Here is a 14,973-nt window from a genome sequence, read left to right as displayed (position 1 = left end):
GAGGGTCTGGCAGGGATCCCCACGTGCTGGTAGACGTGGCTTAGCCTGCTCTCCTCTCCCCGGGCAAATGGCATCTCTGCTTAATGAAGGCCATATCCACGGGGCTGGCATGTGTCACGTAATCTATACTGCAGGATGACTCTGCTCCGGAGGTCCTGAGAGCAGCACTAAAACCATCAGCGCTTGGGCAGTCAGTCAGGAGATACGGCTGCCTCAGTAACCTCCGATCCCAGCCAGGAGATGTCCCCGAGGAGGAGCCTGCCCTCCAGAAGCATTTATTTTTAGGAGCCACAGCTCTGGGCTGAGCTTCAGAGGGGTAAAACGGGAAGGGCTGCGGGTGACTCGCCCTCTCCCAGAGCGTGACAGACAATTTCTGCACCCGTGGCCACTGCCCCTTGCTGCGGGTGGTGCTACCCAGTGCCCGAGGTGGACCTGAAGCCCCTCTAGCCCTGGGCAGGCGGCTGCTAGCCATGCCAGCTGCACCACCACGAGCCCCCGGAGCCACCGCTCCGGGTCGGGAGGCTGCGTGCTGGAGGAGGCGGTTGCTCGCCCCGATGGCGAGGACTCAGACCGGCCGAGGGCGCGTGGACAAGGAGCGGCAGTAGAGCCGAGACTTGGGGCTACACACCCAACATCAGGGCGGACACCCCTTCGGGGTCTGCTGCGGCATCAACGCCACCGGAGCACATCACGTAACAACAAGCTGTGACGTCAAAAAATAGGCCAGCTGATGCAGAATATCCATATTCCTCCTGAAAGCCCAAAAGACCTAAGAAGCCCGGTACGACATTCCCATTTTCAGGCTCTGGAGGAAACACACATCTGGACAGCTGAGCCCCTGCGAAGCACCAACAGCCTGGGCAGCTGTTTTCAGCTGGTACGGTTGGGACTGAAAGGAAACTGAAGTCCTTTGGGCTTTTCTTTACAAGAAAATAACGAGGGTGCTCAAGGTGACTACAGAGCAGTTGGGCAACACAATGGCACAAGAGTAATTCTTTAGAGATAAGGGAGAGAAAGAAAGGAAGGAAAATTGGCAATGGCTAACACTGTTGATAGAGCATCTGGACAAAGCAAAAGTCAGCTGGGGGCAGCTGCTGCTTTTGCTCAGCTGTGATTTTTGTTGTTTATGCGGTCTCTGAAGCCAGCCTAGGCTGCCGGTCTCAGCTGCCAAGGACCATCAGCCCAATTCTCAGTATCAACCAGCCATAGAAAACAGAGGCAGAAGGCAAAATGTTCAGAGGAGACTGCGTGGCTGCTCTCAGGCCAGCACAGACACACTTTCCCAGCACAAGAGGTAGCCAGAAGTTTGGTGTTATTTCTGCCAGACTGGCCTCCCAGGCGAGTGATGAGCTGCCGAGTACCTCCACGTGGACGTTCAATCCATACCCGCTGGGCAGTTCCTCGGGGGCCGGTTGAAGGCTGTCTCGGTTAGAGTCAAAGTTGCTGGTGAACACCATCCAGAGCTGGAGTCGGCAATGCTGGGTCTTTGCTGGGGCTTCATGACTACCATGGTGCAGTGATATCTCTTGCTAATGAAGCAAAAGGGAAATTAAAGAGCCTGTGTGAGCCAAACCTGCTTTGATCACCTGCATGTCCTCATCTAAAGAAGATGCAAGGTGAAAACTTCCCACACAGCAGACCTTACCTCCCAAATCACTTTCCCACTGCGGGTTTCTAGCCCCCAACTGACTGACGATGGGAAATGAGAGATTAACAGTATTCAAATGGTCCCGCAGCTCTCCTCTCAACACCATGGCACTCCCGGTGTTTGTTTTCTACCCGAAATGAGTCATTAGCCTAGTGCAGGTCTCCACAATGCCTGCGTGGCCCGTGCTGAACGTCTTCCCATGGCAAGCTTCCACCTTTGCATCCCCACCTCTGCCACCAGGTACCAGTCTTCTCCCAAACTCTGACCCTGTGCAGAAGGGGTAGTTGTTCATCGAGACCGAGGGCATTGAGCTACGTAACCAGTTTAGCCTGCTGTTACACATACGTGTATGTATACATACGTATACACATATATGTGCACATGTGTACATACAGGTACACGCATGCACTCTTCCTGGATGTGGTCCACAGTGAGCAGAGAAGCTTGTGCCCAGAGGCAGGAGGTTTTACGCACGCACACACCGCTTGCTCGGGTCCCGTCAGACCCGGGTGGGTGCCGACCCTCTCCCGTGCAAGCGGCAGGGTGCTCCGGGGGCACGGGGACGGGGAGAGCCGTGGCACAGAGCCGCGGGGCAGCCGTTCCCCGGCGCAGCGGCCGGCGTGGAAACAGCAGGCAGAGCCCCAGCGGGCAGCTGCCCGCAAATAAGCCCAGACCCCCGCAAGACCCCTCTCCCATTTCTCTGGGCGAACAGGTCCGGGTCCGGGTGCAGCATCCCCAGGGACAGCAGGCGACATGCCCGTTGTGCCCGGTGGCCAAAGCCATAGGAGTCCTCTGGCTAATTCAGCAGCGCCCGCTCAAACCGTGAGCGCGCACCCTCATCCGAGCTGCCCCGGTCCTGCCGAGGTGTCCCAGGATGACCGCGCTGCCCGTCAGTAATCTTGAGCTGGCTGCCCGCCGGAGCGCAGCGTGTCCTGCCCTTCTGCCAGGCTCGCGGCTCGCTCCAGCAGCCAATTCTTCAGCAAAGCCGAGTGACACAGCAGAAAAAGCGGCTTTCGCTCATCTCCTTCCCCTTCTGGAAGGCACCGGTGAGCCGAAGGAAGCACTAAGTTGGGGGTTCGGCGGTGCGACCGGACCCCCCCGCGTCCTGCTGCGGGCACCGCGCGGGCAGGACCGGCGGGCAGAGGTTCCCAAGAGCTCGCCTGATGCACGCCAACCGCCAGGTCAGTGCTTGGGGAGGCAAGCGAACCGGGAGCACGTACGGATCGGGCGCCCACGAGCCGTGCAGCAATTTCTGCCCGAGGACTAATGCTTGTGCCATCACCGTGGCCCTAATTAGCAAGCGGGAAAGTAAATCTGCATAGTACGTTGAAGCAAACTCCCAAGTTCACATTTCAATGAATTCACACACATTCTTCAGAAGTCGTCTCGGGGAACAGATGCTTTTATTACGTGCAGACGGATACAGACGTTAAAACTGATGGAAGCACAGGCTAGGATAGGTCTGTAGCCATGCAGAAAGAACAGAGAAATGAAGGAGTTTGCTGCAAGAGACTGCAACGCGAGATGCCCTTTGCAGTCGTCCTTCCCGGGTGCGGAGGACGAGATTTATTCAAATCCAGCTGAAGCAGGTTTCCCAGCGCCTGCAGCAGCCCTTCTCTGGAGACCCGCTGCGAGAGGAGCGGGCAGGCGGGGGGAGACCACGGCCGGAGCTCTGCATCCCTCCCTTGAGACCAAAGCTGTCGCTTTGGGGCACGTAGAGCGTGGAAACACCTCAGGAGGAGAAACCAGAGAGCAGGCAGCCTGGTCCCAGAGCTGGGCCGGCGGCCCCGTCCAGCCCGCGCTCTCCACCGCGGGCGCAACAGCGAACACGAAGACCGTTACGCTGCCTGCGCAACATACAGTTGCCGTGGGTTTATTACAACCAAAACGTGTCGGCAGGCAGGCTGCGACTGAACGGGTTTACCCCGTGTAAGTGCTACGAGGTAGAGGCAGAAGTGATTCAGGAGAAGATTTTGGGGGAGTCAGGTCCCGGGGCAGCTGCTTCTTCCCTGCGTGGACTCTGTGTGTGTGCTCCGCCGGGGTCAGCTCTCCCAAAGCTTCATTCCGGATTCGGTTTCATGGGATGAAAAAATTGTTGCAGCAGATGAGCCGACAGAGTATAACATCTGCTTGTTGTCCCAGGGACAGGTGAGGTAAGGAGAGAGGAAAAGAGCTGTAGGTACATGTCCTGGTTTCGGCTGGGATAGAGTTAACTGTCTTCCTAGTAGCTGGCACAGTGTTATGTTTTGGGTTCAGTAGGAGAAGAATGTCGATAACACACTGATGTTTTCAGTTGTTGCTCAGTAGGTTTTATACCAAGTCAAGGGTTTTTCAGCTTCTGATGCCCAGCCAGCAAGAAGGCTGGAGGGGCACAAGGAGTTGGGAGGGGACACAGCCAGGACAGCTGACCCCAACTGGCCACAGGGGTATTCCATACCATGTGATGACATGTCCAGTATATAAACTGGGGGGAGTTGGCCAGGGGGGTGGATTGCTGCTTGGGAACCAACTGGGCATCAGTCGGCGAGTGGTGAGCAATTGCATTGTGCATCACTTGTTTTGTATATTCTAATAATTTTATTATTATTATTGTAATTTTATTATTGTTATTATTATCATTATTATTTTCTTCCTTCTGTCCTATTAAACTGTTCTTATCTCAACCCACAAGTTTTACTTTTTTTTCCCAAGTCCCTCCCCCATCCTACCGGAGGCGGGGGAGTGAGTGAGCGCCTGCACGGAGCTTAGTTACTGGCTGGGTTTAAACCACAACAGTGCACAAGGCAGAAAAAAAGGAAAAAAGAAAAAAATCATAAGCAGCTGAGATGAAAACAAAAAAACACAAAACCAAACAAAAAACCCCAGAATTAAGCCAGTCAATCTGCCATTCCTCTCTCACAGCTGACCTCTTGCCAGTCTGATGCCAATTGCTCATGCGGGAGTTAGCTAAGTAATAGGCTCAGAGTTTTCCTGGAGTTTGCCTCACTGCTTGGCTTTGCACGACTCCCCCGCAGCTGCTGTGCCAGCAGCTACCTCCACGGCGAGGAAAATGGATCTGCATTTTCCCCTCTTGTCTGATTTAAGATGTTGTAAGTCCTCAGTCTTTGTACCTGGTAAGTCTCCTGCCTGCCCACAGGTGAGGCACGTCAAGCTTGCTCCCACTTTTCAGGAAGGTTTTTGGTTGCAGACCACACACAGCTGATAGCTCATGACTCCTGCCTCTGTCTTACAGTCATCTCAGCTGAAAATGAGATTCACTTCTTTCACTTTGTTTTCTTCATTATTTTCTAGTTATTCAACATGGGCAACGCTGTTCGTCCTATAACATTTCTTAAAGGCAAGGGAGAAAAAGCATGGCAGTGATTCACTCATGCAGAGCAAATTCTATTTGGAAGCTTTCGTTTATTTGTTGAGAAAAGGATTAAATTAAAACCAAAAGGGAAAGAATCAAAATTAAGGAAAAAAAATTCTCTGGAGACTTTCTCCTCCCTCAGAATAAGACGAGTGACTGTCCTTTCAATTTGCTACTTCGCTGTAATAACTCCAGCAGATTTGTGCTAGTGTAAGGAAGCTATTAATTAGCCCCGAAGATTTATTTACCTCTGGAAGAATCCAGTGCCTGGCCTCGTGCCAAAAGGGATAGGACACTTCCCTCTCTGGCACTCGGAAAGAATTCATCCCACCTACTACCAGGCATCGAATGCGCAGCTGGGAGGAATTCCTCACCTCCCCGGGCCGGGGAAAGAGGGGCACGTCTCACGGAGCGATTCCGCTCCGGGGGACACAGCCACCCTTCAGAGGCATCTCCCTCATCCCAGGGGCTGTTTTCGGGAGCCAAGGGCAACCCAGACCTTCACGGCAGAGCCTTCTTGAAACGCTTTAAGTGGCACCATCCAGTAGGAGTCGAGGCGTCCCAAAAACGCTCAGAGAGGTCTTGGCTGGGGAGAACACAGTCCTTTTAAGCAAGAGCTTTGTCCAAGGCGTAATTATCACTGCAAACCCATCAGCGCAGCTCTCGTGTCCCTGGCTCTACAAGCAAACATTGGCTATTCCCGAGAAACAACCTGCGCTGCAAATCACTGCTAGCTCGGCATCACAGCGACGCCAAACGCTTGTCACGGAGCCGGTCTGGGTTTGTCCTGTCAGCCGGGGTGTTTTTACCCCACGGAGCTCAGGGACGCGGTGGGAGGAAGGCAGGCTGCCCGCACAGATGCCGAGCTCCTCGGAGCGGTGCTCGCCCCTTGCACAGCCCACCCTGCCCAGCCGGGCTGCGTAATTACGCACCGCTCATCACCAGGTATCGCTTTGTCCTCAGCGCTCTAATCCTTTCAAGACGCGATCAAAGAGCTCTAGCTGGCTCCCGCCCAGATCGCGCGTCTCCTCCATTTCCCAGACGGACCAGAGGGACTTCGCCGTCACGTCACGAGCTCAGCTGGCCCGTCCTCCTCCCAGGCGGCACAAGGACCGGGGACCACGTGTGACGTTTTTGTTCCTGCCTCGTTGGAAAGCGATAAAACAAACACCCAAGCGCAACGGCAGACGCTGCCTTCTCCGAATTCTCCTACGGCTCGCTGGCATCTACCCGCGGCAGCTGGCGCCCAGCCTTCGAGGGCACAACGCCGAGCAGGTCCTGGCGAGGAAGGGGACAGCGAGGACCGCCCGCTCTGACGCTGCTGCCCGGGGGAGAGCTGAGGACGTCAGCCCCGCGGTGTGGAGCTGGGTAGCGATGGAGAGATGAAGTTCAGCAGTGCCGGCCCCACCGGCGCGGGCAGAGCTCTCCATCCACGGCGTCGGTGCTGGGCCGGCTGTGGGCGCTCGGGGCTGAGACCTCAACGGCGCTGGGAATCCCAAAACCTCGGCTCGGAAGTAAGTGACGGTGTTGCCTCAAGCCTTCAAAAGACTGATTAACAAATAAGGCGGCGGTGATGGCTTAAAGAAAAAAACCGAAAACATGAGAAGTGTGATACGCTTGCTATTAAAGGACTGTTTAGATATGTGTACTCAAGGTAAAGCTTATCTAGTTTAAGATTCTGCTTACAATAGAGGATGCTTAAGGAGTGTTTGGATAATAGTCAACGCAACAGAAAATGGACGGTTCAGAGTCACAGACTTGCTAATTAAGGACATACATCCTCCTCCGGCATTGAGAAATGAGGGGTTGGCAAGAGAAACAAAGACCCTGGTGTCCTCAGATGAAGCATGACCACAAAAGGAGAAGGGGTATTCTTCCCCAACCGACCCCCGAAGAACCACCAGAGACCCCCGCGCAGGCGTAGAAGACTCTGGGGTGTCTGCTCAAGAGAACAACACGTCATGCTTGCTCAACATAATGCATATGGAATAGTTAGGCGGAACATATGAATTAGATAGGCGTGGTGTTTTACCTGCAGCGTAGAAGTCTGGACTGAAAACCTCAGTAGGTGTGCTCCAGTTGTGGAAATCTTCCACCTTGCACCCTGCGCAGAATAAAGCAATGACTCCTCTCTAAACGTACTTTGTGTGTTTCGGAAGTTACTTTCTGATCAGGTAACAACAGTCACAAGGGAAGCAATGTTAGGGGTGAGAAGGAGGGGAAATACCATTCTGTGACTGGAACAAGCCTGGGCATGTGTGTGCCTTAGGTATCATGCACTGTTCCGACCAGTTCTTTTAAAAGTATATAAGTATATATATATAGCAGGGGTAGAAAATATAAAGAAAAAGGTGAGGGGGGTAAACATAGAGGCGTAGAAAGGCTTTGTATGAGAAAGACTAGACTCTTCTGCTTGGAAGTGAGAAATGAAGGAGAGGAAGGGGATACAAGGTCTACAAAATCCCTAGAGCCCCTAGAAGGGACACACAGAAAGTGACCTGCCACTCGGGTTAATGTAAACCAGGGGAAGCGGGTCCTCAGTCAACCCACCACTGCACTATAAATATGTGGCCTTGGGGCAAAACCCAAGGGTTTTGATCTTAGTTCTGTCCTGGTTTCAGCTGGGATAGAGTTAACTGTCTTCCTAGTAGCTGGTACGGTGCTATGTTTTGAGTTCAGTATGAGAAGAATGTTGATAACACGGATGTTTTCAGTTGTTGCTCAGTAGTGTTTAGACTAATGTCAAGGATTTTTCAGCTTCTCATGCCCAGCCAGCGAGAAAGCTGGAGGGGCACAAGAAGTTGGCACAGGACACAGCCAGGGCACCTGACCCAAACTGGCCAACAGGGTATTCCATACTGTGTGATGTCCCATCCAGTATAGGAACTGGGAAGTGGGGGGGGAATCGCCACTGGGGGACTAGCTGGGTGCCGGTTGGCGGGTGGTGAGCAATTGCACTGCGCATCATTTGTACATTCCAATCCTTTCATTATTGCTGTTGTCATTTTATGAGTGTTATCATTATCATTATTAGTTTCTTCTTTTCTGTTCTATTAAACTGTTCTTATCTCAACCCGTGGGTTTTGCTTCTTTTTCCCCGATTTTCTCCCCCATCCCACTGGGTGGGGGGGGGAGTGAGTGAGCGGCTGCGTGGGGCTTAGTTGCTGCCTGGGGTTAAACCACAACAAGTTCAAAACCCAAATAGATTCACCCAGGATAAGGCCAGTGGTGGCAATTAAAAATAATGTAAAAAGGACAAAGCCTTCTTTAGATGTGGTGAGAAGACACCTACAGACATCTTCCATCAGCAAGCAGGGAGGGGAACAAGTGCCTGAAAACGCCTGTTCAAGGCAGTTAGGAGGAATAGACAAAAAGCCTAGAATAAATGAGTAATTATGATTAGAAAAAAGAGTTTAATTACTACCAAAAATCCAGGGGCTGTGTGCTGGGTTACAGAGCCGTACCGGAGAGACACATAAGACGCCAATGTCCAGGATGAAGAGGGACTCTGGCAGGAGAAGGGAACGACGAGGGGCATTGATCCCCAACTCGGTAAGTTAAGAGGCTTCAGTATGTGGCAAGCATATAGACAACTCAGTGTTTCTGCAGCTCTTTCATCGGCAGCCCCCACGGACCTCACCCTCCCTAGGCTCCATCCCCTGATGGGAAGCTTTTCCCCAGCAACTCCCCAATTATCCGAGCGCCCGACATTCCCGCTGCATCCGTGCGTTGGCAGATAACGAGGCCGAGAGCCGCGCACGAGAGCCAGCACCGCGGGCTTGTCTGCAGCTAACCAGCTCGTAGGGGAATCTCTCATACCAGTGAGCGATCGCAGGTTTCTCCTTCTGCCCTCCCCGGCTCCCTCCCTTGAGGATTTCGGTTTGTTTCTCATTTTCCAACAAATTGAAGGGGCTGGACAAGCAGCCTCCCCGCTGCCTGCAGGGGTACTGCAGGACACAGGCTGGTGATGGCTGGGGCTGCCGGGACTTCTCTGCTTGTTTGTGCCTCCCCAAACCGAGGTGGGACACACGAGACACGACCACGTGAAGGAAAATGACTAGAAGCCGTCCTCTTCTTCCCGTTACCGCAGCCCTTCTAGCTCCGAAGGAAAGCAGGAGGCAAATGGCAGGTGGGGCTAAAGGCTGGAAGAACGTCGTTTTCGTGGTGCGGCAGAAGCCGACCTCCCGGTTTCGAAGCTTTGGGTAGGGACAAGAAGGTGGAGGACCACTGGTGTTTTGCTTTGGGGGCTCTGAGCGGAGGCCAGGAGGGCTCGGGTGGCTGGCGGTGGGGTTGGGAAGGTGAGGCACAGCGAGGCTTCTGCCATCAGCCACCGAAAATACACTTGGAATCCATTTTCCATTTATGACACCATTCGCACGTACCGGAGGAGGCTCCTACTGCTTAATCCAAGGCTTAACCAGAGGAAAGGCTGGAGATTTCAGCAGCAAACCTATCCTTGGGCTTTTCTAATGCCAAGGGTTACTGCGGCACAGCAACAAATCAAACGCCCGTCACACCAGCTGCTTTCCTATCAGCCCACATGGTGAAACACTGGGGAAACCAAGGTCAGCGTTCGGCCGGAGCCAGCTGTGCCACCGGAGACCAGTTGCCAGCCTAACTCATCCCGCAGGCCCAGCTCCTGAAGGCAGCTGAGGCCAGGCGAGGTTTTCATCCGATGCCACTTTCTTCAGTGGGGCATACAGACACGGGATTATTAGCAGATTCCAGCAGAAGAGATGCAAAGATTTTTGCCGAATAGGTTAAAAAAAAATAAACAAATGCAAAAAGATGGTTTGGGGGTTTTCTGAAGATAAAGCTGCCGCACTGGATGCACCAAGAACAGAACCACACGTGGGAAAAGGTGCTTTTTTCATTTGTATTAGCATCATCACAGGAGCTAGCAGATTAAAATGCTACAATAAAGAAGGCAAGTATATTTTAATATGTTTGTGGTTTGGATCTCTAACAGCTGTTAGGAATGTACCTCTTTTTGCAGAGAGAAGCATTTCCAGCAATAAGTTGCTTTATGTGCTTTGGTGGAGTAAAGAAAGGCCTTGTTTGTACCTTGCTCGTTAGTAACAGCTCATTTCCAGGGCTCTGACTCACTCGGAGCACTGCAGCCATGTACGCTGTTTACTGAACTGCTGCAAAATTGCATGCAGTGCTTCCAGATAGTATCTGACGTTTTGTAGTATAGCAGGCAGCAAATGCCTGCTGTGGTTAATTTATACCTGAAGGAAAGCAGAGGTTCACAGTGAAACTCCGAGGCACCGTTGCACATCTGCTCCAAGAAGGACTTGGGTTATTTCTATAAGGGAATAGAAACCAGCAAACCAATACCTTCTCCTATTGACAGCTACTGGAGGTGCAGCTGGACCAACTTCACCTCTTCCAGAAGCATGGCATTAGAAAAAGACCGGGTTGAAGTCACGCATGGAAGCAGGCTTAAATAGCGGGTTGTACTCTAAGAAGCTGGCTGAGGAGAACAAAACGAGGCGGTAATTAGGGAAAAGGCCAGTTCTGAGGATACAATATGCAATATCTTAAGACGGTGAGTAGGAGAGCTTTTGTTGGAAAATTCACGTTACCTCTGTCGGGAAGGGCACTAATCCCTGCTTAAGCTCCCGCGTTACTTTACGGCAACGCAGCAAAACCCACGCTTGCAGTACGCGTCTCGAGAACTGGAGATACGCCAGTCATTTAAAGGTTACTCGATCCCGCACCTTACCTGGTAATTTCAGGACATTTGAAACTTGCCGCTCCTTTGCTGGCACTGCAGGAGCACTAGACGGATAGCAAGGCGTGAAGGCGGTTGCGGCACTCGAGCCCTGCGTGACACGGTAACGTTTCCCCGGTGTCCCGAACCTGCCCGGGGCTTTGGAGCATCCGCAACAAGCCCCTCCGGCAACCGTCCACTATGGCACCTTGCTCGGGAGCTCTGCTCTGCTCTCCTTTCCACCACCGCCCAGGACATCAACCTTAAAACGCAAGGGCATCCCGTCCTAAAGGAGGCTGGAGGAACTGGGGACCCAGCGACCCAGCACGGAGATCTATTTCAAAAGAAAACCGCGTGAAAATGATCAACTGCTAAGAAATACCGTAGACTTGAAGGGCTGCTCACGGTGACAACGTACCGCCTCTGGAAATGGGCTGGCAGGGATTTAAAACGCTGACAATCAAATACAAGCCATGGGTTTGGGGAGGACTTTCTGAAAGACTTCTCTGAGCAAAGGACAGCCTTCTCAGAACACAACTTCATTTTCAACCGCAACTCCTAATACTTTGGGGCTTTTATTCATTACTTTTCAGCCTTTTAACATTCAGTTTTCATCTTATTTCTTAGCTATTACTCAATATTTTCATCAGCATTAACTAAACCCAGGTAGCACTTGCAGTTTTAGTCTGGATTAAGCCTTTATTCCTCATTGTTTTAAATGCATGAAAGTCAACCGAGTTGTTTTGTTTGATGTTCTCCATGCCACGGTGAATTCTGTGCTGGTAGGACTGTAAATGGGCCACGTCGTTCATGAATTACTAATCCCTGTCACTCCCATTTTCTGGAGAACACGTACTATATTTAGTCTTTATACTTGGAAAAACAAAGCCGGGGAACTTTGAGGCTATTTTTCTCATTAGGAGTCTTTAGAATATTCCCTAAAAAAATGGCAAGATAATTCAGTCACCAAGTATAAGTGCAATTCATTAACCGTGGCGGAAATTAGACCCTTGAATTGAGAGGCTAATTAAGATAATTAGATCTAAAGCCTGAAAGGAAACTATGCAGACATTTCTTAAAATCTCATTTATACTTATGTAAATCTGGACTAACTCCACTGTCATTTTCTGGATTTATACCCAAGTAATTGAAATCACTATTGAGCTCTTCTAAGCTCTCAATATCAGCAAAAGACATTGAAGTAGAACAATTAACAGATAGGCTATGTTTTTCTCTGTAACTTCTAGATGAACTGAATATCACAATGCTCTTCTTTCCAAAGGTACTTTGTCATTCTGATGGATTACTTATTTAAAAAACATAAAAAGCCTGATGAATTTAGAGGGCTGTCATCAATTTAAAGAGCTGCCAACTTTACAACATTAGCAAATGAAGAGAGTTGAAATGTTTCAGCATCAACTACTGCCTCTTCCAGGAGAGTCATTATTTTTAATCCGTGGCTTTCCTATGGGAAGAACTTTCTTCTCTGCTGTTTCTTGTGACCGCCAGCTGCACTGAGACCACCATTTACTAAAAAACACTAAATAAATGCTGTACATAAACCGAGCAGAGGAGTGGGCAACGTCAGCGTGGGACACAACTTAATTATAGACAGATATGAATTTTAACAGCACGCATTTATGTGCAACTGCCCGCTACACCATCATCAGGAAGACGAGCCTTTCTTGGCTTGTATTTAGCGGGGAGCATTAGGCAGATTTCTGTGTGCCACGCTCTTCCCCCTCCTACCCCACCCCATCCCTTCGGGGATATTAGCTGTAGACAGAGCTGTGCCAGAATGTCTTACAGGGAGCGAATGCAAACTGAAAGGCAGCCTGCCTGGACAGCTATGAAACACTGAGCCCTGCAGTCTGCCTCTCTTACGTCCAAAATCTGGATTACTGCCCAATTGTCATGAGAAACAGGGAGAGCCCATGGCTCCCTCTGACCCAGCTGGCCTAAGACAAGTCCAGGGGGCACGTACCCTCACACCTAAAATCTGGAGACAAGCAAGGATTAAAAAAGCTGAAAATCCAAACCCTGTCCATCACCCCAAATACCATGCTATTCCATACTTTGGAGCTGGTTTTCCTCTCAGCCTCAAAGAACTGAAGGAACCAGGAGCAAGCAGCAGCCTGGAGGAGACCAGGTGCTTCAGTGAGAGCTGCTGGCGAACAGTTTACAAAAATAAATTAGCAATAAAGAAGGAAGGGGACAGGAAGAAGGTCACCAGAAGATAACAGCAGGACTACTAGCTGAGCCCAAAGGGCTCTCCAGTCCTTCACCTCTTGGTTGACACCTCCCAGGGAAATGCCTGCAAAGTCTCTCCGGACTCCCGGTTCCTCCATCATCATCTGGTGACGTTTCAAGCAGACCAACAACATGGGGAGCGCGCACAACCTTCACCTGGTCTCCCATGTTGTGGTGCGGTGTCTGGGATGGGAAGAAGGGCCTCCAGGGAAAGAGAAAAGAACGAGGCTTCCCTTCATCTCGGGTAAAAAATAGGCAGAGGGGAGCGGGGTTCGTTTGGTATAAATGCGCCTAAGCTGCTTTCGCCTAAGGCACCGCAGAGCACCCAGGATACCCGAAGCAGACGCGGCGTCCGAGGTCAACACCTGTTCCCATTCCTAATAGGAAGCGTCGTTTCTTTTTTAAAAACTCTCTTCTTCGGAAGGTTTTCTAGAGCAGCGCGCAGCAGCGGGACAGAGAGTGCCAAGCCGGGCGCGGGAGGCTGCCGCTCCACGGCAGCGTCGGTAGCTCGCCTCTGGAGGACGGCCAGTTCTGGCTCCCGCAGCTCTGGCAGCTCGGTGGGAACCGGGAGGCATTGCCTTGCAGACAGCAGATATCATCCTTGGCTCGCGAAACAAGCACGGTGCTCTCAGCGAAACCGCAGGCAAATGCAAACAGGCCCCCTCAGTCCAATCCCCAACTCCCATTCCCGTGCAGTCTGAGTTCACGTTTGTGGAGTCGATGCGGGCGTTTTATCAGCTCTACCGAGTTCAGGATCAGCCCTTCCCAACCGTCCCTTGCCTCATGAACCTGAACCCTTCAAACCTGCGTCCTGCGGGAAGCCACGTTCTGTGAAGTACCTTGAATTTAGGAAATAAGTTAACAAAACTTTAGACCTAAAAGAGGTCTCAGTTTCACCAACTGTGCAGGGGATTTCAAGCCCCCAGGACCATGAACTCTGTGTCTTTTCCATTTGTACTCTGGAATTTGACTTGTATGTATTAGGACAAACCACTGCAAGTGACTTATTTCAGCAGGCAGTAAGGCAAGGCCGCTTTCCAGCTACGCGCAACCCAGGGCATGAGACCAGTCTGTCCCTCCCGGGCACGGCAAAGCCAAAAAAAAGCTTCCCCGCCTTCCCAGTGCTACCGATGCTCTGATGTTTAATGTCACCCATACACTGGTGTGGTTGTGGTTCTCCAGTCAATCTCCTTTGCAGCAGCAGTCCGATTTTAACCCAGATCTGTTGCTGGTTTTATGAGCGACAATATGCATCAACCTTTTTTTTTAAACAGAAAATTGGGGGTTCAGTTGCTAATGGCACATGATTCAGTTCTCTCTGATTTTCCCATATAACCTTCAGGATAATTAGTCAGCTTTTTAATACAGTCATACCTCTCTGTCCTTTTCCTTGCTGCTAGGATGCTCTGTCAAGGTACCTGTGGAAATTACAAGTTCAAAGTCAAGAGTATCATAACATGACTACAACTAATATACCCAAGTCTGTGAATAAACATCTAATGCTCTACACATTCAGAGTACAAGAATTGCTATAGAAATGGCATCCTGTGAATTAGGTAATACACAGCTGTCTCCCAGGCAACCCAAACCATCGCTCGTACCCAAAAGAAAAAAAAAAAAAGGTTGCTTTGGCCCAGTGGGACAAAATCTGAGCAAATTGCTTCTTTCTCCTGTGTACATTAGGGCTGATGCACTGAAATTGAAAATGTGGATTAGGATCCCAGATAAGTATCTTATTTTGACCTAGAAATTTGCGCTGGACCTTTTACTAGTATAAGCACAAAGTTTATAGTCTTTTAAAAAAATGTGATTTCCAATATCTAAGGAGAAAGAAGCAAAATTCCACAGATAAATGAGAGAGATGTAGGTGTTGGACTCATTATTTTAATGGCAGTAGTAAGTCTTCCAAGAGGTAGACTATTTCATGAAGATTATTAAAGTTCAGCAGTCAAAGGAAAATCACAAGACATTTTTACCTGTGCTGGTGATTAACAGAAGCACATCTTG

At 50.7% G+C, this 14,973-nt stretch overlaps 1 long non-coding RNA gene across 1 annotated transcript; it reads right to left on the bottom strand.

Annotated features, from left to right (window-relative positions):
- Nucleotides 1-9,984: 9,984 nt before the first annotated feature.
- Nucleotides 9,985-14,344, bottom strand: LOC115336214. The gene is made up of 2 exons (XR_003921662.1): nt 10,341-14,344; nt 9,985-10,231 (listed from the first exon to the last, which is right to left on the bottom strand). It is a non-coding gene; the product is annotated as an uncharacterized LOC115336214 (long non-coding RNA).
- Nucleotides 14,345-14,973: the final 629 nt, after the last annotated feature.

Source organism: Aquila chrysaetos, chromosome 26, assembly GCF_900496995.4.
Source record: "Aquila chrysaetos chrysaetos chromosome 26, bAquChr1.4, whole genome shotgun sequence".
NCBI classification, from domain to species: Eukaryota; Metazoa; Chordata; class Aves; order Accipitriformes; family Accipitridae; genus Aquila; species Aquila chrysaetos.
The sequence above is the reverse complement of the archived record's forward strand: the minus strand, read 5'-3'. Positions and strand labels throughout refer to the sequence as shown.